This window comes from Parus major, chromosome 5 (genome assembly GCF_001522545.3).
Source record: "Parus major isolate Abel chromosome 5, Parus_major1.1, whole genome shotgun sequence".
NCBI lineage: Eukaryota > Metazoa > Chordata > Aves > Passeriformes > Paridae > Parus > Parus major.
In genome coordinates, this window is record NC_031774.1 from 17,379,657 (window position 1) to 17,405,529 (window position 25,873).

Here is a 25,873-nt window from a genome sequence, read left to right on the forward strand (position 1 = left end):
CCACTTTGCAGCCCCGTGGGGCTGTCCCCCGCCCCGGTGGGCCCTGCCCGGCGGGCGAGGCGCCGGCTGCCCCAGGGACAGCTCTCTCTCCGCGGACACCCGGGGCCAGCGGCCCCGCCTCAGCCGCAGCCCCCCTGCTCGGGGCCGCTCCCGGCGGTACCGGCCCGGCTGCGGCAGGGCAGGGCCGCGCCCGGCGCTGCAAAGCAGCGGCAGCCACAGCCCGGGAGCCCGGCCCGGCAGCACCGCGCCCGTGCGCACTCACCTGCCGCCGGCACGGCCACGGCAGCGCGGCTTCGGCTCACGGCTCACGGCTCACGGCTCCGGCTCCGGCTCCGGCTCCGGCTCCGGCTCCGGCTCCGGCTCCGGCTCCGGCTCCGGCTCCTCTCCTGGGCGGCGGCAGCGGCCGCTCCGCTCCCCTCCGCAGCGCGGAGCCGCGCCGACCTCAGCCCCGCCCTCCGCGCCCCGCCCCGCCGGCCCCGCCCCGCCAGGTGAGCCCGCCCCCGCCAGGTGAGCCCCGCCCCGCGCGCGAAGCTCCCTCGCATCACCTCGGCTGTTTAAAAATAAAAAAATCAAAAATTCTCCTTAAAAAAAAGTCTTAAATTCTTCTTTTAAAACCTCCCCCGACAATCTTAAATTCTTCTCTTTTAAAAATGTCATAAAACTTCTCTAAAAAAAAAAAAATAAAATTCTCCTTTTAAAATAAAGTATTAAATTCTCCTTTTTGATTTTTTTTTTAAGAACTCATAAATTCTACATTTTCCCCCTAAAGTCCTAAACTCTCCAATAAAAATAAAACCTTTTAAAAAAACTTTCAAAAAGTATTGAATTCTCCTTTCATTTTAAGAAGTTATTAATTTACCTTAAAAAAAATCTGAAAACATTATCATGTTTTTTAAAAGAAGACTTAAAATCTCTTTTCCTGAAAGCAAACCAAGCAGAACCACATTGTACTTCCCGAGCCCTGACTCTGGGCTCGTATGGGCAGGCTCATTCCCTCCTGGAAATGCTCAGCCTGTCCAACAGCAGGGACCTGAGTAGAACAGAGAAAACAACCCCTTTCCAGAGAGCTTGGCCAGGCTCACGGTGAGGGTGCAGCCCTCGAGCCCCGTGCCCTTCGGCCAGCCGGGGGCTCAGAACGCCCTAAAACCGCAGAGAGACGATGTCAGGGAGACAGGTTCAGCCGGTTTTGGAAGAAGCAGGTGTCTGCTGCCATGCTGGAGGCTTTGGAAACTTCTCACCTCCTCCCTCCGTCAGCTTTTCCCATCCTAACTCTCAAAAACCCCTCCTGAAAGCTCCCTGCACCCTGCATGCCAATGTCCTTCCTCTATGGCCCCCAAGCAACAGGGATGGCTGTGATGGCATCAGCATCCCATCCTCAAGGTCTCTACTGGTGAAGGTGCTCCAGCAAGGCCTGTGCTGGCGCAACCCCAGTGCCAGATGCACAGTTACCTCTATATATCTTTATCCAGAATGTCTTGTGAAATGTTCCACTACTCATGAGAAAGGACAGTCCACCCATCAGATCCTGGATCCTGAGGTGACTGCTCCAAAACAGATCTCAGGTTTGCTGCTCCACCACAAAATGTGTGCTAATTTTAATTTATGGCTGGAAAAATCCCCATCTCATGCGGGCCTTATGATATCCTTATCTAAGGTTTATGATACCTTTAACTACTCCCTTCTCCACATGGAAGCTGCTGGAATTAGGAGGTGATGCAACACACGAGTCCATAGCTGTCACTCGGCAGCTTTAATTGGGTTTTTAAATGAAGTTTTCTGTTGTTCTGACATATTCCTCATAATTATGATCTCCTAAAATCAGATAGTACATCTGGCACTCTGTAACACAGGCCATGCCCTGGAGACCTTACAGTACAGGAGGAACAAAGATCTATAAAAGAAAACAACAAAGGCTGTTCTCAGGAGATACATATCTTGTTTAATAGGTTGGATACTCTTCTGAGATCCCAATCGGACACAAGCTGAGCAGATGTTCATTTGCCACTAGGAACGATAGTTGCCTTTCTTAGAAGAAAAATATTTTGGGTTTTAAATCTTTCTACCTTTAGCAGGTTGTAAAAGATTGGAAATCTCTTTTCACTTATAAAACTACTACAGTGAAAAAGAAATAAGGTAACTCTGACTCGCATGCCTGCATGATCCCTTGATTCCTCACCCAGTGAAAAGTTCTCCACACCTTCCATCAACTAAGATGGATAAAAATGTCCAATGTATAGTTTCACACTAGTGAGCTTTTCCAGACTGGCTCATGGACCATCTTCTGCAGCCACAGCTCTGTCTCAGCCCACCTTCAGATTTATTCTTAAAGCTCCTGTGATGCTGAGGCCATGTTCAGGAACTGACCAGGAACACTGACTGAGCTTACTTCTGGGTTTGTGCCCACTGGTTCATTGCTGGGTTTTCTACAGGTGTATCTTAGACTTTTCTGGAGTCATGTCCTCATTGTACACTGAGCAGCCAGGCTGCTTTAGGGAGGGCAGCAATGCTGTATCAGCATCCTGAGCAGCTGAATCATAACCAAGCCGGTCCTTTGGTCTCTCAGCAGCAGATGAGATAGTAATCCTGAGTTTCCTCAAAGTTTTTGGAGTTTCCCCAAAGAAGATGATGCTTTCTCATTGCTGTGCTCAGGAGCACAAGAAGTGTCCTGGTTCTGAGGCTTCTTTAGATAAAGAATATGTTTGCACAAAACCCCCCTCTGGAGTACAAAGGTACTGTGGGTGAGCAGCAGGTCACCAGCTGTAGCCTCTCTTAGCAGAGCACAACTTCCCTGGGACAGCCACCCAAGCCCAGCAGTGTTAGTCTGTGCTACAGTCCATGGTCAGTTTGTGGCATGAGGGGAAAATGGGTATATGATGTACCAGAATCTGCAGAGCTGTTCGGTTTTGGGTTTTGGCACAACCCCAAAACCTTCTGAGCTGTGATTGGGAGGGAAAAGTAGAGGAAAGTTTATTTTTCAGGCCCTTTTCTAAAAGGAAAGAGTGGGAAGCCATATTTTCAGAGTATCATGGGTGTCAAACCTTCCTGCCTGCTTTTCTCTCCTTCACCTCTTGCCATGGACTCCTTAAGGCCTTGGGAATGTGCCTTCAGATCCTGCAAGCCTCAGGAAATTTGTCAGTCACCATCCTTTCCTGACACAGCTACATTTCATGTGCCTCAGAGAAATTACCCAGTGCATCCCTTGCCTGCCTGAGCACACAGAAGGGCACGTTTTTCCCAGAAGACGAGTTTCCCTCTCAAATAAAGACAATTGCCCCCAAAATCCCAGCATTTCCAGGAAAGACCTGGTACCAGAAGAGAAAAGTGGCCAGTACCATACGGCATGTTGATTTTCTCTTCCAGCAGACACCCTCTACCTCAAAAGCCCTAATCCAAAGCTAGAAGTGAGGACTTCTTCTCTCTCTCAACAGTATGTATAAATAAATATAAATTTAATTACATCTATAAAAATATTTATATATATATACACACGGGAGTACTGCCTTCCGTTGCCCAACACACATTTGCAGCAGTGTTACAAAGTGCCCATTGACCCTTTCAGTACTCTTAGAGCTTTTGGAAAGTTTGGAGGGTATTAAGTTTTTCCAGGTTTCTTTGGAAGATTTTGAACTGACCACATATTTTCTGGCAAGGGTTTTATTTTGTGACCATATACACTATTTTGGTGAGAGACAGAAGATGTTGCCTCAAGTATAATAAAAGGGCTTCTCTGGAAGAATTTTTTCCTCTGTTTCTAGGACAACAAGAGACATGAGAAAGAAAAGATCCTGCAGCATCACAGGAAAGCCAAATCAGGGCTTGGCACTGCAGAGCCCTGCAGCTGACTGCCAGGGTACTACAGACTGTACCCCCTCATTTCCACCCACAACCCTGCTTGGGCTAGGACTTGCAGGAAGGAGAGACCTTGGTCTGGTGGGTAGATGAGCTGTTCTCCTTCAAGGGCAGGCCTTCTGGCCTCTGAAATGTGATGTATTTCCTGTCCTCCTGCTTTATTCGAGGGACTATTCCTTCCACATCTGCAGCAAGGCTGGAAAAGTTGCTGGGCATTTGTCTCCTGTGGCTGCAGGGAATGGGGATGCTCACCAGCAGCCCACAGCATTGCAGTCCGAATCAGTAAACTTTTTGGCTACACTGGTCTGGTGTGCTTGGATTGCCCTGTGTAGGCACACAGCCCTTCCCCAAAAGCACTGACAGCCTCTGCAAGGTCTGCACGTGCCTCTTGGCTTTCCACACCTCTGGTGGTGGGAGCTGTGAAGGGAGACCTGACAAGGGTCTCATGAAAAGTGGTGCCCAGCACACTCATGGGTTGAGATGAATATAAAACTTGTGATAGAGTCACAGCCAGAAATTCCAGGTCTCTACATCCTCCAGAATTCTGCATTACCTGGTCTTTGCTTGACTGGCTCTTGCAAAAGGTCCAAACAAACAAAATCTGCCTTCAAAGTGGAAGTGAATGATTCAAAATGAGGAGGGCTCTTACCTCTCCCTTTTGCAATAAAAAATAGGAGAAAAAAAAAAAAGTGATTTAGTTGAGTTGGAGCTCCCACATTCCCATTCAGCAGCCCCAGGGGAGAGCATGGCTGGATCATTACAACTTCATTGCCATTCCCCACTTCAAACAGCAAGTTGAGCTGTGTGACATTGGGAGCAGGGGAGGAAAGAACAGCAGAAACAATGGTGGATGGAAGTGAGAGAGACAGAATGGATGGGAGAAACAGAAAGGGGAAAAGACAACAGTATCAGGAGAACAAAACATCCCACAAGGTTTTGTTTCCCGTCCAGGTGCTGGGCAGAAGACCTGCTTTTTGCCTAGGAAATAGCCTCATTAATTATGGCTGTTGAGTATGGGAATGCAACAGCTCTTTGCCATTCTGCTGCTCGGGTAGCCTGTGACCCGAGCCGTTCGGGTTTCCCAAGCATTTAGCAGTGTGGTCATGCTAATTTAGTTCGGTTTTTCAAAGGCTTGTGGGGAAAAGTCCTCTTCTTCCCAGAGGCATTGAAAGTTTTGACCTCCTGACCCTCCCTTTTACTAGGAGGTTCAAAAGCAGCATTGCAGCTGTTAAAGTTTTTCTTCATGCCTCAATGATTCTCTGATGGGGGACCAAGCTGGTGTTTATCTAGGCTTGACCTCTCTTCTTTGAGCCCGGAGATGTCTCTTTCGTTCAGTGCTACAAGCAGGGCAATGCTGGAAACCTCCCTGCCTTGCCATTCACTCCCTCCCTGTGTGCAAATGCGCCAGTACCCATTACTAATCCATCCCCCCACCAGGAGCTGGGGTTCCCGGCACTGATCCCATTTGTCTATCACACTGCAGATTCATTTACATTTAATCCACCATGACTTGTCTATGAAACACGACCCTCCTCCTGCTCTGATGCTAGAACCCATTTGGCTTCCAGAAGTCAACTGCTGTTTTCAGGGGAAGAAAAAAAATTCCCCTTCCCAGCAGGCTGGCCTGGCATGGACCTTTGGTGTCTCATCTGCCCCTTCACTGCCAAAGCTCATTATTTGCAGGGGGTATCCTCCCCTTAATTTACATCTTTGTCACCACATCCAGGGTGACAAGCTCCCTCAAGGGCCGAGAATCCATCAAGGCACTTGAATACAGGTTTAACGCCAAGCATCGTGTTTCAGGATGTCGCTCACATGTCACATCCCTTAGCTGAGACGCTGGAGAGAGGTGGCCTGATTTTTAACTGTTGCATCCAGCCTGATTTTCAAGCCAGGACAGGGGCGGTGCCTTCTGCTTTAGCAAGGTCTCACCAGCTCATCTCAGTGCTGAGGCGTTAGGTTAGGATGCAAAGTGAGGTGAGAGAAGGCAGGAGAGGAGAACTACTCTGAACTACTCGTCCCTCGAACTGTGGGATTAACCACATTCACACCGAAAGATTAGGGTCATTAACGTAGTCATTATAAAAAGGGAGAGTCCTACTGTGAATAATGACAGGTGCCTGGTCCCTGCGGTGGAGGCTTGAAGGTGGTGAGATAGTGATGGGGAGGAGCAACACTCACCCTTTTTACACCTCTACTGCCATCTGAAAATAGTTGCAAGTCCAGGAACGGCGAGGATGAAGGACTGAACTACCCTGGATCATGCCCCCAGTGCCCACATTGCAGAGCACTCTGCAGAAAGGTGCTTCTGGTTGGAACTGGGATAGGGCTCTGTGCTCTGGGCTGCTGCACCCCTGCTCAGTTATTATCTCTTTAGGTGAGCTCAGCTTTTCGAGCTGCAAAATTGGGATAATGCTTACTTTGCTTCCAGGGGTGTGGAGGAATAATTAATTAATGTTTATGAAATGTTTTCAGATCCCTGAACAAGAGGGGTGAGATAAGCAGCAAGGGTTCATGAGGTAGGTGGGAAGCATTATGATGAATTATTGCGATTCAAAGGTAAATTACTGTTATTGCTGCCTAATAAGCAGACACAGCCATTAGCCTCTGACAATCTGATTTCTACCTCTGTTAGCTCCTCTTCCCCTCCTTCTTCCCAACGAAAATGTGATTTCATCTTTGATACTCTCACCCAGTTGAAGTTGACTGTAATAACTTGATAAATCATGCAAGGCTGACCCTGGTGCTTGTGGATGAGACCTGCAGCAGGACAGTTTGCACCACTGCCATGAGCTTCTCACCTCTGATGGCATCTGAGGGAGGCAGACCACTCTTCCTTTGCAATGGGGAGCATCCTCAGATGCAGTCTCCCATCCAGCTTCAAGCAGCAAAACTTGCTGTGTGAGCTCCAAAGCCTTTGGCAGGTCAGGAGGTGAGGGGGCCAAATGTTACCCCACAACTCAGAGTTACCACCCCTCAGGTGAGCTGGGAAATATCTTTGTGCATGCTCTAACCCAGCCTTTGCTTAGAAAGGCTTAAATCCCAGGAAAGGCCTTGCACTGGGGGTGGGTAGGAGGGCATGGGGGCAGTGACACAGTGAGCAGGCACAAGGGAGCTCAGAGCTGCTCTAAGCTGAGCTGAAAACAGTCCTTAGGCAGTTTGGCCATCTTTGATTGGAAACCAAAGTGAACCTGACCTGTTTTAAAGCAGTGTGAGTAATGTGAATCCTGGGCTGGTGTGAGCAGGTTTTTCTGGTTCTTGCTCCAGCTATTCCCCCTCCTTCCCTGCCTGCGCTCCCAGTTTCGAGCTGGGAGGGCACCTGACCCTGGCACAGCTTCCACCCTTTAGGACACCTGCTCTCTACCTGTGCCATTCCCATTGGCCCCAAATTGCTTTTTCCAACATCATGCCTCTGAAGCCACCTGCCAGGCTGTGCTCCCAGAATCGCCCCCACTACACAGCCAGCCCCACATCTTCAGCCTCACAGCCCTCACACACCACCAGCACTGGAGGTTCTCTCCCACACCTTGCTCTGGCGGTGCCAGGTGTCAGAGCAGAGCACAGTCTTGCACCAGCTCTGTGCCTTGCTGGTACCCAAATGGGGACCTTGGGCAGAAAAAAGGAGAGTCCCAAGCCTGGATTGCTTTTGGTACTTACTTGGACATCCAAAGCCACCTCTACACACAAGCTCGTAAAGGACAAGCAAGCTTTCTAGTTTATAATTGTCCTTTTTATACTCAAACCCTTTATTTTTAATTTTTTTTTCCCCCTGACAGGAAAACCGGGGTTATGTATGAAGACCTGAGTTCAATAAGATAATTACCCCTGGGCTGGAACCCAACACTGAAGACTTAAACCTCTGCAAGATTTAAGCCCAAGTTTCAGTCCTGCTGAGTCAAAGGTCTTTGGAGAACAGGATTGAAGGCCTAAAATCATTCCAGTTTCCTCTGTGCCTCCCTAGAAATCCCAGTCTGGTGGGAAAGCAGCAGTCTCTTTTAAAAGGACAATGAAGATAACAATAGTTATCCTTAGTTGATCAAGTCTTAACTGGGTCCTATATGCACTTGAAACACAAATGATACCTAAACAAAGAAGAACAGAGATTTTTTTGTTTTCCTCTTTGACAAAACTTTGCAGTCTTTATTTTAATTTTTAAGATAAATTGCCATCATCTTCAATGAACTGATTTCTTATTAGCTATTGATTTTTCATGAAGATGTTATTTGTCAGGATATTTATCTGCTCTCCATGTCAAGAGTACTTGAGTAAGATAGGCAATGTCAATTGGAATTTGTTTGGAGAGATAAATAGAAAATAGATTTTATAACCTACTCTGCTAAGAATAAATAGTACCCAATATTCTACAAAGTATCACTTAACCCAGGTTTTCCTAGTAACTACATAAATCATGCAAAGTCGCTTTTCCATTTGTATGTTAGTGGCAAGCCTGAAACAGAAATACCATCCAACAGATGCACGTTCAGCATGTATCTTCCTTTCTATTGGAAAGTCAGTAAATTGGCTTTTGCTTCCATAATGCTGAGCTCTTGGCAATTTTTGAGCACAGCCGTACTCAGCACACGGCAGGCAGCTCTAATAACAGGTGACCTAAGCAAAAAGGAGAATTTAGACTGCCCTTGCTCACCGAGATTTTCCACCTCTTAATAGTCAATATTTGCCTTCAGGCTGTGGGTTACTTGAAGAAGTCAGGCGAGCCCTGTACCAGTGAGGCTTTGCAAAGTGCTGCTCATCTCCGGCGGCATGTGTGAGCCACCACATCCCAAAACACAGAGAAACCCCCAGGGGGACATGTCACAGCCCATGTAGTTCCCTCCAAGCAGCACTCCAGCAGTCCTGTTCTCCTCCCAAGCATCCCCCTTTTCCCCCCAGGCATGGGAAATATGCTTGGCTGCCATTCAGAGTGGGAAACAACTGAAAAGCCAGAAACTTTAGACGGGATGAAGCCTGGGCTGTGTCGCCCTCAACAAGTGGGAGTTTTAGAAAACACCACCTTTGTGAAACCAGAGAGAGAAAACAATACAGAGCCTGGCATGGGCAATGAAATATGTATGTACCTAGGACCTCATCCAGCCCTCTCCCGCCACTGTACCTCTCAACTTTGCATTCAAGGGGCACTGGATCTCATCCAAAAACGATGCAGGGGAACAAATGTAGCCCTGGCAACCCCACCGAGGGCAGGGAGGAACAAAGAGGACCCCCGGGCTGAATTTGTTTCTATTTTTAATCCTTATCTTTGCCCATCACCCCCATGCATGGAAAGAGGCTTCTCAGCTGTATAGATTTGCATTGCTATGGGAGTTTGAAGTGATAAAACATTTGGCCTGCCTATTCAGAAGCAATTAGTGATTCAAAGCAGCCTGAGACATCTTAAAGGGGCCTGGTTTTCCAAGAGACAGGTGCTGTGAGCTGACTTCAGGGGAAAACAAAGTTTTTGAGAAAAAAAGAAGTCACTGGCTGCTTGAAAATGCAATTCCTTCAAGACTTAGTAATGAAAAATAAATATTGCACAGAGAATTCCAAATTAGGCTGGTAAAATCTGGGAGGAGGTGGGGAGATAAGCCTGATTTACAGTGCTGGTAGAAGTAGTGTTTATCTATCTACTGAACACATATAATTTATATTTTTATGTTGCAGTTTTCCCCTCCACCACCATGACTAATGCAGGCAGAGCCATCTCCCACTACGGCTGCCATCCCAGCATCCCTGTCCCAACAGTATCAGCACCAAGACAGAATTTCTCACCCACATCTCCCACCAAGAGAGGAAGTATTTTTTCTTCAGCATTGCTGCCTTTAGACCTTTAAATCTACTCGGCAAAAGGGCAGCTTACCAGCCTTTAATCTGACTGCAGCAAACAGCACATCCTGCCACTGTTGCAGGGCAAACTGAGGAAAGGAATGAGACCTGCACCACAGCCCTTGCTGTTACAGGCTCTGGCAGGATGAGAAGCCCTGGAGAGGCAGCGTGGGGATGACTAGCTCTCAAGGTCCCTGCGAAAAGCCAGGAAAACCCATGCCAAGGGCAAGATTGCCCATGCAGAGACACCAGGGCAGGACAAGCTGGTATACAAATGTCCAATGCAGAGAAGAAAGCATCCACTCTCCCCCTGAAGGAGTTGTCCTGTGGTGTCCTCCCCATGCAGCTCTTTTCCCCCTTTATCACCAGGAGACAGAGTTTCCTGCAACAGGCAGCTGAGAGCAAACCGAGGGTTTTGTTTTTTGCTGTGGAGGCTCCAGCTTCTCTCTATCCCCATGCTATCGAGTTATGCTGACACAACCACTGAATTGCTGGGTTCAGGAGAAAAAAAAGGAGGAGGAAGAGATCTCTAACTTCCATCCGGAGGCGTCTTCTCCTCCCCACTGTACTGTGTACAGCACCTGGACTCCCTGCAAAAGCATCCCAGTCAGCCAAAGTCGTTTCCACTACACGTGCCACGTTGCCTGGGGGCTGCTGCTGGGGCTTTGCCAGGCAGAAAAGAGCACAAGAAGACTGCAGGAAAGGGTAGGGCTGAGTAAAAAAAAAAATAAAAAAATTCTTCCAGAGAGCACCTGAAAGCTAACAGGGCAGAGGGCCCTGGCAGGGGATGTGTTTTAAACTGCTTTTTAATTTGAGAGCAGATATATCCATCACCATCTCTAACATTTGTCTGGCAAGCTGGATGGGTGGTAGCAATCATCTCCCTGGCTGTTACATGCAGACTAACAAAAGGAGAAACCAGGCAGCAGATACATTCAGCAGCTCTCAGGGGCTTCCAAGGCAAAGCACTGGTTGTAAGCAGGTGCTACTTGGCCCCAGCAAGCAATGGAGGAAGACCCAGGTGGTGCAGATATGTCCCTTTTCCCATAGTACTGCAGGAATCAAATGCTCATTGGGGAAAAAAATACCCTTCACTACATGCAGATCTGCAGGGCTTAGAGAGCATCTTGGCTGCTCAGCTCCAGGGCTGGCTTAGTGTGGCTCAGCACTAGTCTCCAGCTGAGATCAAGGCCTGCAGCTGCACTTGCACACGTATGGGGACATCTCCTACCCCAGCAGCTTTCAGGCTGGAGAATAGTAATAAAAGGGGAGACAAAAAATATTGCTTCCTATTTCCAAACGTGAAACAAAACTCCCAGATACAGCTTAAATCCAAAATAAACAGCATGCAGGTATCAGCCTGCATCTTCAGGCACTTATATGTCCTCATGCAACTGATCCCAACTGGACCCATTTTTTCCCAAGCTACAAAGAATCAAAGACAGAGGTGTGAATTGCAATCACTGTCCCTTGTCCCAGGCTGATAAACCTGCACTTCCCTGGTCGTGAAGAAACCACTTGGCCACAACAAGGGGCCAGACCTGCAAACCTATTCCAGGTGCTCTTCAGAGTGTGCAACACCTGCAAGAATAACCAAGATTTAGGGCAAGGTCATAAGCACAAGTGAAATGCTAAAAGCAAGCAGTAAGGAGGGAGCCTCAGGTGTTGTGGAAGAGGCCCAAGACACCTGTCAGGGGCTAAGCTTGGAAGGTCTATCAGCCCTCATGGCATCTGCTGTGCTTCTTGTCTCCTCAACCGTAGCTGTTTGTGTGGATATCTCACTTCTCTTAGCACATGCACATGAACCATCAGATTTGAGCTCCCACTGTTGCAAAGACATGTTAGAGATGTGGCCCTGAAATACTGGAAAGGTTCAGAAAGCAAAGTGCACTCACAATTTACTTATTCAATCTTAAACCTTGGGGCTGTACTACTTTCTGAATTGGCAAATTGGTGTGGGACAAAGAGACTACAAAAATGCCAGAAGTTATCCCCCTGAATCAGGTGTCAGAGAGGATAAACAGGGTCTAATGGCAGCTACAGGAAGGACTTTCCTAGATCTTATAGAACCCTCAAGACCATATAGCAACCACATGGAAAAATGCACCAGACAAGAAAGAGGAAGCACAGCAGAACCAGTAGGTCTGGATATTGTCCAGAAGGCCATCTCCAACCCACTGCTAGTACCACCACTTTCCCCTTCCTCCCAAAGGAAATTTCCACTCGCCCTGGTTCACTTGTGTGACAAGTTTTTCCTCCCCTACCTCTGCTCTGGTGTGACTATATCAGCTGTTTTTCAGCCAAGAGGATGCTTCACACTGAAGGGATCCAGAAACAAGCCTTGTAATTAGGACATGGGTGTCACCCACCAGTTCACCCCTCCTCCTTCCTCATTTAGCCTGGGAAATATATAGCTGTGTTTGTTTATATTGCCCATACAACTTACCATTTGTGCATTCTGCTTTCTGTCTTCAAAGCACTTCAGCAGGTGTTTTGCAATCTTCTTCCCCCAACTCTCTTGTGCCAAAGGATTTGGACAGGGGATGGAAGGGGATCAGGGAAAAGGAAAGCTAAATAATTTCCCCTGGAGCAAAAAGAGCTGGCAGTAGATCCAGGATCAACACTCAGCAGTTCCTGCCTCCGAATTTCATGCTCTGATCTTTGCCGGTACCTCACTACCTTCACGTTCAAAACTGGTATTGAGAAGCCTGGAGCTCATCTTGGTACCAGAGAGCAGGTTTCAAAGGATTTCCTTTAGGTGGCACCCACTGGACTGAGTGGTCCTGCACCAACAATTAAACTACATAATTTCAAACATCTGGCAGTGGTTTGTAAACCCATGATCAGCACATGTTTCCCTTAAGAGCATCACATGTAAGAGAAGGGAAAGGATTCCTCCATTCATCCGAGCTGTATTTTGGACTGGTTAAAGCAGGCAGTGGTGGACTGACAGCCTGCACTCCCCTCTTCATTGTGCCTGCACTACTCTTGGTGCAGAGAGTAGGACTGGATCAAGGACTGTCCAGCTCTAGAAAATCCCCAGGGGAGAAAATGTTTCATTTTTTTCTGCCAGACCAATGACTCTGCATCAGGCAGCTGGAGAAATACACGTGCCAACAAAGAAGGTGGAGCAGGCTGTGGAATGAACACCTTAAGCTTCTTTTCCCATTGCTAGCCATAACAGCAGAGTAGCTCCAAGCATGTCAATGGAGCTTTCAGCAGCCTGGACCATCACTATCATTTCTATCAGCCTGTACCTGGAAATACCTGGTCCAATTGCCCCAAATTCTTAATATATTGATAACCCTGCCACAGCTTTATTGATGGCACTTCTGACTTGCTAAGCCCCTTAAATCATTGCTGGACCAAGAGCAGCCCCTCTCCTGGGAGGTTCTGGGTCCACAAACTACTTATTTCCTCCCCATCAGTGGAACAATCTTGTACTGAAGTTTGTTTTGCTGGTTTTGCTGCAATCTTTCTCTCTTGCTACAGAGGGAGAGGAAAGCTCATTAACACAGAGAGAAGAGACCTACTCCCCATCTTTTAATCACGAGGAAAAATGAAAATGTTCTAGCAGATAAAGAGCCACCTAACCAGAGCTTTTGTGGTCCCAGACCCACCAAGGAGCACCTCCATGGGGTGGGGTGAGAGCACCACTGTCAGACCATTTTCCCCTACCTAAACCTGCCATTTGCTCTACTCCTGTCATTGTGTGTCAAGGCTCTGCCCCTTGCTTTGCCTCAACCCTCCCAGATCTAAAATAGACGTGAGGCATACAACATCTTTCCCCAAGCCCTCCAGAACCTGCTGATGAAGGTTCAAGAAGCATTAGAGGACTCTACTGTCACCATTGCTTTGGGCATTATTCCTTTCTGGGGTAGGAAATTAAAGGGAATTAAAAGGATTAAATTTCCAGCTCTCTGCTTCATGATCAGGGAGGGCAAAGCAATTTCGGCTTCTCCACTGCTGGGTATGCAGGGCAAACAAACACGAAGTGCCAAGGCTGGAGACTGCAGGCATTGAGGAGCCTGGAGCAACACTGGAGACAGCCTCAAACACTGGGGCCAGGTGAGGACTACCAAATCCACATGCATGCAGGCTGAGTAATGTCCTGAGGAGCCCAAACATACATGGAAATGGCTGGGACTTGAGAAATCTTGCCCAAGGGCCAATGGAGCTCTAGCAAGTGACCGCACCAACTTATGTAGATCCCACATTCATTAAAAGTAAAATTACTGTCTCCCTTTAATAACATTATTAATGATGTCTGCTGTCCTAGGAAACAGGATTGCTTGGACCTCACATCTGTGAAGGAAATCTGAGCTTATGCTGAAGCCTTCTGGTGAGTGAGCTTTGTCAGGGTCCCTCTATTGCCAGACCTCTCTGGTGTCTAACTGAGGTTTGATCTATGCCAGGACTTCCCAGGGTCAGTCAGTGAATGACTGTCTTTCCTTCCCTCAAAACCCATTTTCACAACACTTGTAGGTGTCCTCAAGCAGAGCATCTCTGCTTCTCAACAATGTTTAAAGGGTATGAAGAGAAGGAAGTGGCACATGAGTCCCTACCATGACTGTCTTTTCTTTAAGAAAGCAACAGGAAAGAAAACAGACCAAGCATTATTTTTCTTGGTGAGGAGAAGGGATAATTTCCTGTTCATGATTCAGTGCTGTCATGTGGAGACAATGACTGTCCTTTATCCTCCTCACAGCTTTGTCTTTAAAACACCGCTCATGCCAGCACACCTCTCCAGGTAAGGTACAATTATTTGGGAGTTCACTGGCTCATCACTAGCAATTACCCAACTGCCCTGTGTCCCATCAACCCATCTTAATCACTACAGCCTTAAAACTGGTAGCTCCAACAGTAAATATAATCATTAAACCTCTGGGAGTGAATTTACTATCAGCCATAGAGTGGTTGCTTACTGGGGTCACTGCAAGCATGCAAACAGAACAGAAGGATCATTATAAAATACAATCCCACTCAAATAAAAACAGATGCTATTAGCAAGAAACAGGCACTGTTTATTCCATAAAATACCAGGAAAGATGAGTTATTTAATGACTGACATGTTATTTAATCTGGGAAAGCCCTGCCTCACTGGGGCTAATGTTCCCAGTTCATAAACTGCCTTGGCTGAATTGCTGGGGAGATACAGAGTGAGCTGAATTTGTTCCTGTTTATGGCCTGCAAGGTGTGGGTATGTTTTCCCCTCTCTTGGGTTTCAGACTGACATTACTTTTCATGGGTTTAATAAAGCCTGAAGAATGTACTGGCCTTAACCCTCAGAGAAACAAGTCTTATTTGAGCTAATTGGATCAGGGAGGGCTGTTGGTTCAAGTAAGAACATCTTCCAGTCCCAGGCTGCTCAATTTTAAAACATGATTGTTGAAAAAAATAATTAAATACTCAGTCCGTTTAATTTACCTTTAGTGAATTTTCTTGTTTATTTGTTTTCAGGTTCACCTAGGTCAAACCTCTCCCTATAACATGGGAGAGATATTTTTTCTTAACTTTCATTTAGATACAAAAAGCACCACTGAATCTCATGGAGCTAGTAACTGGGTTTTGTAGGCAGAGCCTCTACTGTTGTAAGCCCACCACTCCAAGATTGTAACTTTGGCAACATTTCACTATGCAAGATAATTAAATATTTTTTTTTTTAAATGACAACTTGTGCTACATATTCCCATTTAAACAGAGAAAAATGATGTATGTAACAGGCATGACCTTTTCCCTCTCTCTAATCCCCCCACAGCCTGGGACAAGCTGACTGTGCTAATCTTGACCCTCCAGGTCATCAGTATGAATCCAGATCAGCAATAACATGCTGCCAGGAAAACACTCCCTGCTCATTTTGTGCTGTCCCTCTGCCTTTCCCTGCCACTGGGATGCTGAGAAACTGCTCTTCTGCTACTTCTACTAGGAGGGATCTCCAAGTCTCATCATGCCTTAGGGTCTGTGAGAAAGAATTGTTCAGGCAGGTCTCAGCCCTGTGCTCTAACAAATAACACAAGCTGTGGTCCAAAAGCTCTTGGTATCATTATCCCTCTTAACCCCCCACTTGCAGCAGCAAGACCTGAGTCGTGGCACAGCTTTTTGATGTGTGCCACTGAATCCATGCAGGACACAAGTCCTTCCACAAGCTCACCACCTGCCACTGAGTCTGGAAGCTCCTCGGGGATGGCTGTTACCCTGTGGAGGTGGTTTTTCAACTTGGACAGCTTGGACGTGCCGTGTCATCAATGGCTGGCACATCTTTTCACAGGTATGTCTCTGCTAGTTTTAACAGGTGCAAAACGGGCTGGGTGCTGAGTGCTGCCTCCCCGTGCCGGCAAACATCTTCCCCCAGCCAGCTCCTCGCAGCTCTGCTCGCATCTTCCATGCCAAGGAAAAAGCCTTTTCTTTATAGCGCTCCCCTGCACTGCCCTTTGCTTTCCTGCACACAGCTGAGCCCTGAGGCTCCCTTCCCTCCTCACCCTCCTCGGGCTCCAGAGGGACGGACATGCAGAGGGTTCCGCTGAGGCAAAAGCAGAGCAGCTCTCTGTCAGCAGGAAAAGCTGTTTCATTTCAATGCAAAGCCATCTTCTTCTAGCACATCTCAGAGCCCCGGGTGCCCGGCAGGGCTTTTGTAAGTTTGGTTAATCAGACGAACCCAAAACGAGCCAAAATCACTTGCTCTGTCCTCTTGGGGCAAGAGAGCTGACCACAAAACTGTTGGAAGGCTCCTTGACTCTCCCCTCCCTGCTCAGCTTCTCCCCAGGCATCCCTCCCCCCAGTCCCACCGAACGGGCACTTTCAGGACCCCCCGCACATCAGTGATTTTCCCTACTCGCAGCCGAAAGCAGCTCCGCTGCCGTGTCTGTGCGGGAGCACAGGTGCCTCCCGAGCCCCCGTGCGGAGTCACTGCCGGCGGCCACCGGAGCCCCGCACCGGCTGAAGCTCATCCCAGCCCCCGGCCGGGGCTGCGGCAGTGCCCGGGACGGCGCCCAGGGTACCTGGAGGAGGGCCAGTGGCCCTGCGCGCTGCTCCTCGCCCGCTCTGCCTGCCTCTTCCCAGCCGCCGCCGTGCTCCCGGAGCCCAGTGGCTACGGGAAAGTCTGGCTCCTCTGCTTCTCGTTGCCAGGACACCTTGGCGTTCAAACCTGAGCTGGGACCAATCAGCCCCGGGGCTGGGGAGCACCAGCCCCACGTCATCCACTGCTGGCGTTGATTTGAGCGAAAAAGCGTGACAGCGGTCACAGAGCCCGTGGGGAGCTGCCTTTGTGCGGGTGGGTTCTGCCCCCACCCCTGCCGCTTACTTGGAAGCCTTTTCTGTCGGGCTGCGGAAAACAAAAAAGACGTAGGGAAGGGAAAAGAGCACTTCTCCCCAACTGCCAGAACTGCGTTCGCAAGCCTGGGTTCGTCTGCATGGCCTCTTTCTCCACCTCCAGCCCACATCCTGGTGGTCACCTTACCAGGGAGAGCCTGCGCCCAGGTCACCTCTGCCCGGGAGCGATGGAACTTCCCCAGCACCAGCAGTGTGCTCCTTTGGTGCCCCAGCGCGGCCGCTTCCACCTGCCTGGCTCTGCCCTAGGGAGTGCGGCTGGGTGCGGGCCCGCAGACCCACGGCTCCAGGGATGCCTTCTGGCTTGGCTGCAGTCGCATAGGCATTTTTTTCTCCCAGCCAGCCCCTGCAAGATGTTTTTTAGGGAGCCCAGAACTGGAGCCTTGAGCCCCTCGTGAGCACAGGGGACTCAGGTGCACCATGTAAACAGTCCATTCTTTGTGAAGGGAAACTTTCCTGTCTGACCATTCAGGAAGCACTCTGGCCATCACACTCCCAAACGGAAAGTTTCCTGAACACCTTGGTGCTGGCTTCTCTGCTCAAACATGTGCAGCTGCTGCCAAGGTGCACACCTGAATGAAAGATGCAGCCATCACCTTGTTTCCTGCGGTGCCTGAGGTGGGAACTGGTGCATCCTGACTCCCCAGAGCCAGAGAGAGTTCTTCCCAACCCACCAGGCTCCTTTCCAAGGTGAGGTAGGTACAGGTGCCTGGGAAGATTCTGAAGAGAGATCTCCACATCACCTTGGTGGTGGTGGTAGAGGGATAGATAACAGCAACCCAGGTGTTTTGGCAAAGCTTCTCCCCTCAAGTTCCCTAAACTCTGCAACCCAGGCATCCATGTGGATTTCCTTCCTGCTCCAGAAATAGTTGTAGGATAACATCCTCCACATCCAGACCATGTGCTGAGCTTCTGGGATAAGTGTACCTGGCTTCTGCTAACCCTGCTCCCTGTCATTTATTCTCCCTAGAAGACCACTGAAGTTTTGCCAACTCACAAGAGAAGATGACCTGAGGAGGGGTCTGAGCATGCTGGAGGGTGGAGCCATAGGATCAGCTACATGCAGTGCTATGCCTGACTCACCTCTCCACTATACCACGTCCCAAACACCTATTTCACTCCATTAATTAGTTATGCTGCTGAGGTGCTATCCACCCCCATGGCCAGCACTTGGGCTGGTTTTCTTGCCACCCCACAGCAGCAATTAATGAATCCAGGCTGGCTCCTCACCCCATTCTGCCCTGCAGGTGGATGTGGATGAGCTGTAGCAGCATTTTCCTAGTGGACACACATCTTGCTAGTAGAGCACCAGGAAGCCTGACTGCCTTCCTGGCCTTTGGGCTCAATACAGCTCCTTGTCAAAGAGGTATGATTTAATTAAGGACACTATTTCTGCAGGAGATGTCTCATGTGAGGCTGTAAAGTTCTAGAACTCATTAATTTTCAGGACATACCTGCAGTTAATTTGTGGTGACTTTATAGAGCAGACAAGCACACAGGGAGGTGTCCATGTGGCTCTGAGGTTGCTCTGCTCAAGCCTCCAGCAGTGCTGTTAGAACTGTTAGACCACAGTTCCAGATGTCCCCTGTTTGGCTCAGATAGCAGATTTCTCCATTGACTCGATAAGGGAGGACAAGGTGAATGGCAATCACAGAAAGTGATAGGATGATTTTCACCCCCTCATTAGCTCCATCACCCCAATTACAAAGCTTGGGGAGAGTGTCAGCTGTGAGGCAGGACTGCAGTTCTGCTGCCATACAGAGCAGGAGGTTGAAAACATTGACATTTCTGGTAGCCTTCCCAAAGGGAATAGACAAAATGGCAGGAAATGAGGTGTGTGTCAGCATGGAGCCAGGTGGGTATGAAGGGACATCCCTATCTGTGCTGTCAGTGCTTTTAACAGCAGGCTACAAGGCTGAACAAGGCAATAAGACCTGGCTGTGTGGGCACTGCCATGGTGTAGAAACACCCATGAGAAAGGCAAACAGCAGCCCTGGCCAGCAGTGGGGCTTGGGGATAAGGCTGTCAGAAATACTGAGCTGGTGTTTTTAACAGAATTTCTTCCATGGAGAAAAAGTCATTTCTACAGTTCTTGCACATGATTTAGCTGTGGACCCTTTTATCCCCAACCCATTTGGTCCTCACCTGACAGAGGAGTGAATTTCCAGCCTCCAAGTTCACCACCTCTTATCTCAGGCTTTAAAGCAGGTGGCTAATCTTGGGCCCCAGTAACCTGGGGAGATTTTCAGTCAATGGAAAAATCCCACTTGAGAGTGATTTCTCTCTCAGGCGACTGACTCAGCCCCTGGAGGTGCCATCTTCCTCCTCCGCTTAGGCGGGAGCCAGGTATAGCCAGGCATAGTCAAGTGCCTCATCTTAGATGGGAGAGAAGTCCTGCCTCCAGGCAGAATCAAAGGATGTGAGATACCAAAATAATCCAGAGGGCCTGGGCCCCTCTTCTTGGCTAGGAGCCACCCCTAACCAGCCCCAATGCATTTTGTCCAGGCAAGGGCAGCACTGGTGGATTGTGTAAGTGAGCTGGAGGGGCTGGAAGAGGGCCCAGCAACTATTGATTCAATTCTTCATTCAATGCATGTTTGAGTGAAGCAATTCAGAACTGTTCCATCAATTCAAACTTGCATAATAACATTAGCCAAAAAACTCAGGAACTCCATCTTTCCTAGCAGATCTATTATTTTGAATCGTTCCCCGAGGAACAACAATAAAATTATCGTGGCCTGATACACCAAAGCCAAAAATCCTAAAAATCTAAAAGCCAAAGATTTTGTTATTGTTTTCCTCTGGACAAGAATACCTATGGGAATGTGCCAAAGAATCAGCTCCCCACCTTCCCTGTACCTTGAATGAATAATATTATGAAAGAAGAATAAGAGTAAAGTAAAATTTAGAAAATATGTATCTGATCAGCACATTCAAAAAAAAATAAAAATTAAAAAATAACACTTGCAAACCCCTTTTAGCACTTGGAGCAACCAGAGCCAAGGAAAATGACAGGGCTAAGGAGGAATTTTGTGTGGGCACTGCCAGTGTGGGAACAGTGTGCAGGGTGGGAACTGCGATCCCTACTTTTCCACATGTACACTGCACCCTTACAATAGGCTTGACTTCAAGTTGTGTGTTTTCTCAGTCCAACAACACCTCCAACAAACCTATGTCCATCTCTGCCCTCCCCTGCTCTCAGGTGATCAATTTTTCTATCCCATGCTTTTGGCTTAGCCTGTGTACTCCTTGGAGAAACTCCTCCAGTGTGGCTCCCTCTCTCCCCATTCCCCCTGAAGGGCTCTCCTTTCCCATCAGATTTGTTTTCCCACATGGCCAGTGGGAACTGACATGAAGGTAAACACACATATTCATGCACGTCTCCATCTCCATATCTATCTGTCTCACAGGTAAGATGCAAACCCTGCTGAGAATAACAGCTTTAACCATAGCAACGCACTCCAGTAACATAAACACAAAGGCACTGAGGTTGTAAAAAGACTGGGAAAGAAGAACGAAAAGAGGACAGAGACTGGGTCCATTGAGGCCTGTTAAGGGCCAGGCAGCTGGGTCTGAGTTGAGCAGACAGTTAGTAGGGTTGGTACCTCTTCTCCCTTTGCACTTACATCCCCTTTTAACATCTTGCTATGTGGAGGTGCTATTCCATCACCTCTGCCCGTGCTAGGTTTGACTGACCTGGAAGGGAGCTTCCTTCCTTGTGCCCTGAGTTGTTTGAAAGAAATGTTACAAGTGAAGAGACCTTGGCTGCCTGAAAAATCATAGTGCTGCATTACTGCAGGGCCTGATGGAAAGACCAGACCTATGGTGAGATGCCATCATCTCAGCTGCACCCTCCTGTAAGAAAAGCTGCAAGGCTCAGGCGATGAAACCAGCAGCCCCTTCTTGGGATACAGGCTACCCAAGACCCCTCCATGCCAGATTTCATTACCACCTTGCTGTGCTCATAGGACAGCTTGGATCATACCTGGTGGCTGGAGAAACCGAAGCACTGATTTACTCATGGAGAGGACAGAGATAATTGCTAGTATGGAGCACAGAGGTCCTTTCAGCTGGACAGAAAGCACCTGCAATGCAATCAGGTCACTCCTGGCACACTCAAAGCCTCCAGTGAAGACTGGCACTGTTATAAGCAGCTCTGCATGGGCAAGGCCCTGTCCAGCAGAGCTTGCTGGCCAAAGGAACAAAATCAATGGGAGGCGGAAGAAAGCATGTTTTGTGAACAGCATTTTCCAAAGAAGATGAAGGGGAGTGGAAGGGTTAAGTGACCCCCGTGCCAGAAGTGGTCACAGCCCTAGTGCTGTTTCACCTCTCTTGTAGCTGTTATACAGCTCTAGACACAGCCAGAAACACAGGACTGGCACCTGGTCTGGGTGGGAGGTGAATCTGGACAAAGCAGCAGACTTTCCCTAGCCACAGCTGAAATGTCATATTTCTGGATGATTTTGGCTCTATGGTGACTTCAGACCTCCTTTTAAAGGGTGATGTGGGTTGTTTTCATTATTCTTGGTTAAAACCCAGCAAACCTTTGCAGTCTGCAGAATGAAGGAGATGATGATGACACTGTGTACAGACAGTGACTCTGGAGGTTGACACCCATGGCTTAGGAAAGCTGTCCTGTGTAAATCAGGGAGAGGAGCACCTTCCAGGGTAACTGGTTAGCAAAGCTGATGCCAAAGGGTTAAAAGGTTTTAGTGAAAGCACAGGAGAGACTAAATGGATCGGAGAGTAAAAATCCAATTAGGAGATCTAACAGGAAGAAGCCAAGCCCTGAAACAATAAAGATAATAGTTTTAGCTGCCAAAGAAAAGATTAGAGTGAGAACAGATTTGTGGTGGGGCCAGGAGGAAGGAAAAACTGTAGCAAAGAAAAACAATTTTTAAAAATATAAAGAGCTATTATTCCTCAAGACTGATTCACACAGCAGATTCACATTACAGCCTCTCCTACAGCAAAGCTCATCTCGGGACCCAAACTGTGCAGCTGGTTCTCACCTTTGTAATTGGCTGAATGTCTTCAAAGAAGTTTGAAGTTCCAATTTGAGTCCATCGTGGCCTTATTGGGATGAAATAGGCCAGGAGTGAATTGACCACAGTGAGGTTTGGTTGCTTATTTTGCTTTTCTATGTTATCATGTAAATATATTTTACCTGGGTAAAAGCAAAGGGAAGGAGCTGGAACAGCCCCACAAAGCATTCCCTTCAGGTCTCAGACAATGCCAGGCTCTCACCTACAGTCCCTTACACACCATGGGGTCTCTGCAGGAAAACCAAGCAGATTTCATGCTGGGAGGTTGGATTTGCAGTCAGGAGAGAGACCCACTACTCATAAAACACCCAAATGACACCTCTACCCTTCCAAAAGAGAAAGAGCTCTGGATCAAAAAAACCCCAACACAAACTCAGAGCTGGTTGTGCATGGTATGCACTGCCAATTACTTGAGCAAACGGGATCACAGGAGCTGGCACAGCCTGTGGCCAAGAAACAGCAGCACCTGGAGAGAGCAGGGGCTGTGGGGCAGACATACTTGCCAAGCCACTACACTGACCTGTGCCCCAAAAGGCACCTCTTTGAAGCATCAAACCCAAAATGTAATAGGGCAACACAGAGAAAGGGATGAAAGACGATCAAAGATCTGGAGGAGCCTTCCTGCAAGCAAGGACTTGTGCATGCCATAACTTCTCAGGCTGGAAAAGACATGGCTGGAAGAGGTTATGGTAGAGAGCTACAAAGTCAGGCATGGTCCAAAGAAGGCTGACCGGGATTGACCTTGCTGCCTCTTCCCAGTGCAAAAACTGGGGCTAATTCAGAGCATCAGGTCCTCCTGTGGTGGGTGTCAGACCTGGGAGCTCCTTGCTCAAGGATGCTGTCAGCTGAGAGTATTTGCATGAGTTCAAGAGAAGATTAAACCAGTAGATGGAAAAAACATTATCTGGATTAATAAATTCGGACAAATGCTGTTTATGAAGCCTGTGGGACTGTGCTCTTGACCTGTGTTAGTAACTAATGGTGGGGGTCATATGTGCCACACTCTGCTCATGCAGACCTCACTCCTGGAGGCAGTGACAAGGGATAAGAGTCGAGGGAGTGCTAATCAACATGCCCTTGGGAACACCTACTGCTCCCTGAAGCCTCAGGAGGCTCAGCAATTCAGACCTTTGATCTGGCTTAGTGCAGGAGTTTCTATTTCCTCATGGCTAAACAGCCCCATGGATCTCAGCCTTGTCCCAGGATCAGAGCTGTCCTACAGTTTATCAACAAGAAAGCAGAACACTGAGTGATTTCTCCCTGTAGTGTGTCCTCAGCCTACATCAAAGAAACTCAGCCACAGCCTCAACCAACTTATTTCTGAAGTGTGACTTGTTATACTTAGAACAGAGGTCCTCCCACTGAAGAATCCCACCATGCCTTCTAAGAATCATCTCTCACACGGTTCAAGCTCCATCTCCAAGCTCATGTGATACCACTCAGCCCATGGCCATGGCCATGTTCCTCCACCACCAAAAACACACTGTTCACATCAGTCAGCACAAAGCCACCCACCTTCCTCCTCCCACCCACTTGTCAGATGGGAACTCAGCTCTTGACAGCTCCCAGATGGGAAACCTTTGCCAGCCCCATGCTGACCACAGGACAACAGGTTGCCCTGCCATCTTCAGGTGTGCTGAACCATATTTGCCAGCTCAGGCAACCACAGAGCTTTCATGTTTAATCAAGTGAAAGCTGCAAGGGCCTGGGGGCAGTAGATATCTGGCTGTAGGTCAAGATGCCCATGTGCTCCATGTCCCTCCCATATTATTTCTTCCTCAATCATCCCTATGACGTGCCTCTGAGTACACATGATGTGGATGCGGGATGTGATGTCAAACCAGAAACTGCATTCTGGCTTTCACGGCCCTGTGGGATCCCCAGTGCCAATAAGAGGCACCAGACCCATGTTGGGTCTATGTCTTGTGCCTGTTGGGAACCACCTCATTCTGGCACAGAGAAAGACCTCACAGAGAGGAATTTTCAAGTTCTCAATAAGCCAGAAAATGCCACTGTCTCTGCCTAAATGATATTTTGCCAGCTCAAGGAGCCCAATCCCACAGCACAGCACTGCAGAAGTTGTGACTAACCTCTGTCCCTGGACACAGCAGAGGAGAGCTGTTTGAGCTGGAGCTGCTGCACTCTCTGTGCAGGATAGAAATCTTGCCTAAGCCAAATGGTAATGAGATGGCACAGGCTCTGGGCAGGCTTTGTGCTTTTTTTCCTCCTGGATTAAGCAGCGGCATGTGAGGATCATGGAGCTGAATGGCTGACAGCTGAAGGTTAACATCAGGTCAACAAGCCCTTTTTTCCTGCCTTTCAGTCCTGAGACCCTGAGGCAGGAGGGTTACCTAAACCAAACATTTTTAAAAAGGCAGTTTTCCTTTCTTCCCTGTCTCTTTCCCTTTCTTGCAAGGAAACTGCCCTGGGTTTGAAAGACAGATTATATGCTGCTTTTCCATGAGTGTCAGGATTTGGGGGCAATGGCAATCCATGGCTCTTCTCTCATCTGAAGTCCACTGGTTTCCCTTTCCCAGGACAAGCTCACTCCTACGCACCTGCAAGTGTCTGCAGGCACCTGAGCTGTGTGGAGAAAAGGAGGCCTCAGCTCCTGCCTCTGCAGCTGATCTCCTGGGAGATGCCAGGCGTGTTGCTCACATTCTGACTCAGCCACCCTTGGATTTCCTTGTATTGCAGAAGTGTAACCGAGGTCTTGGCTCCGGTGTCTCTTCTCCAAAGCAAAGGTCTTCATCCTCCCCTGACCATCCTCTGGTGTGTGCTGACATGGTGACATTCCCAAAGGAGTGGTGGTTCCTGTTTGATCACCTGGGTGGCACCACAGCTCAAACACCACAAGTGGCTTCTTTCTCCCCATCCTGCTGTGCAGAGGGCCGGAGGCTGCCCTGGCCTGCTCCCAAAACCACCCATTCTCATCAATGGTGTTAAGGACAGCAGAGCAAAACATGGTACCTTAAGGATCTTTTTGCAAGGCAGAGCTTGATGACTCAGTTACTACGCACCTTTTGAAGCAGTGTTCCAACAGCTGCACTGGATGGGGGGCTCCAGGGCAGTTTCTCCTGCAAAGAGAAGCGACTTGTTTGGTTTTTTTTTCCTTAAAGAGATTGAGCTAGGCAGTGAGGGAACTTCAGAACCATGGCTGTCCAAGTTAAACCCAGTCAAGTGTGCTGTGGGGATGAGAAGGGGTGTTCCAATGCTTCCTGCTGCCTCTGCTATGGACACACTAATCCTGAGCAGCTAGAGAGTACTGAGCAGCTTGGAGAGGAGGAAGAGGAGAAGAAAGAGGACGAAAAACAAGTCATAAACCACCACAGATGATTCTATCGTCACCTTCTGGCCACTGCCTCAAACCTTGCAACCATTCAGATGTTACATGGATTTAAAGCTGTTTGAGTAATCAAAGTGGAACAAATTTCCTAGTCATTGTTTTTTTCACATAGACACAGGCAGACACACATACACACACACACCCCCATATGTATATGCAGACACACACCTGTAAAATTGAAGCATGATCCTTTAAATTGCCATAGCTTATTCTTGCCTGGGAAGGAGGTACCAGAAAAGATTCTTAAAGGATGTGCTATCAAAAGTTGCACCCCTTAAAAGACAAAACTCTTTCCCTTCCAAAACACCTGCTACATTTTTATTGGTCTTTACACCAAAAAAATGTCATGTGTCCTATAGGAAAATTAATCCAAAATAATTAAGACTGCAAATCTAAATTAGTGGAACCACATTAAGTCTTTCTGTATACACTGTCCATTCAGGTTGATTTATAATTTATCTTTAAATCCTTAATGAAATTGAAGGGACCA

The 25,873-nt window shown here is 48.2% G+C and overlaps 1 protein-coding gene across 4 annotated transcripts in view; it reads right to left on the reverse strand.

Moving 5' to 3' along the window:
* LOC107206259 (ras association domain-containing protein 8-like) overlaps window positions 1–16,971 on the reverse strand; it is a 34,024-nt gene extending 17,053 nt beyond the window's left edge. For 3 of the 4 annotated variants that reach the window (XM_015631957.2, XM_015631956.2, XM_015631953.3), the window contains exon 1: window positions 263–337. The gene's annotated coding sequence lies outside the window, so the exon portion shown is untranslated. Of the gene's footprint in view, window positions 1–262; window positions 338–16,664 lie in introns of those variants that run through there. The other variant, XM_015631955.3, reaches the window with a different exon arrangement.
* Window positions 16,972–25,873: the final 8,902 nt, after the last annotated feature.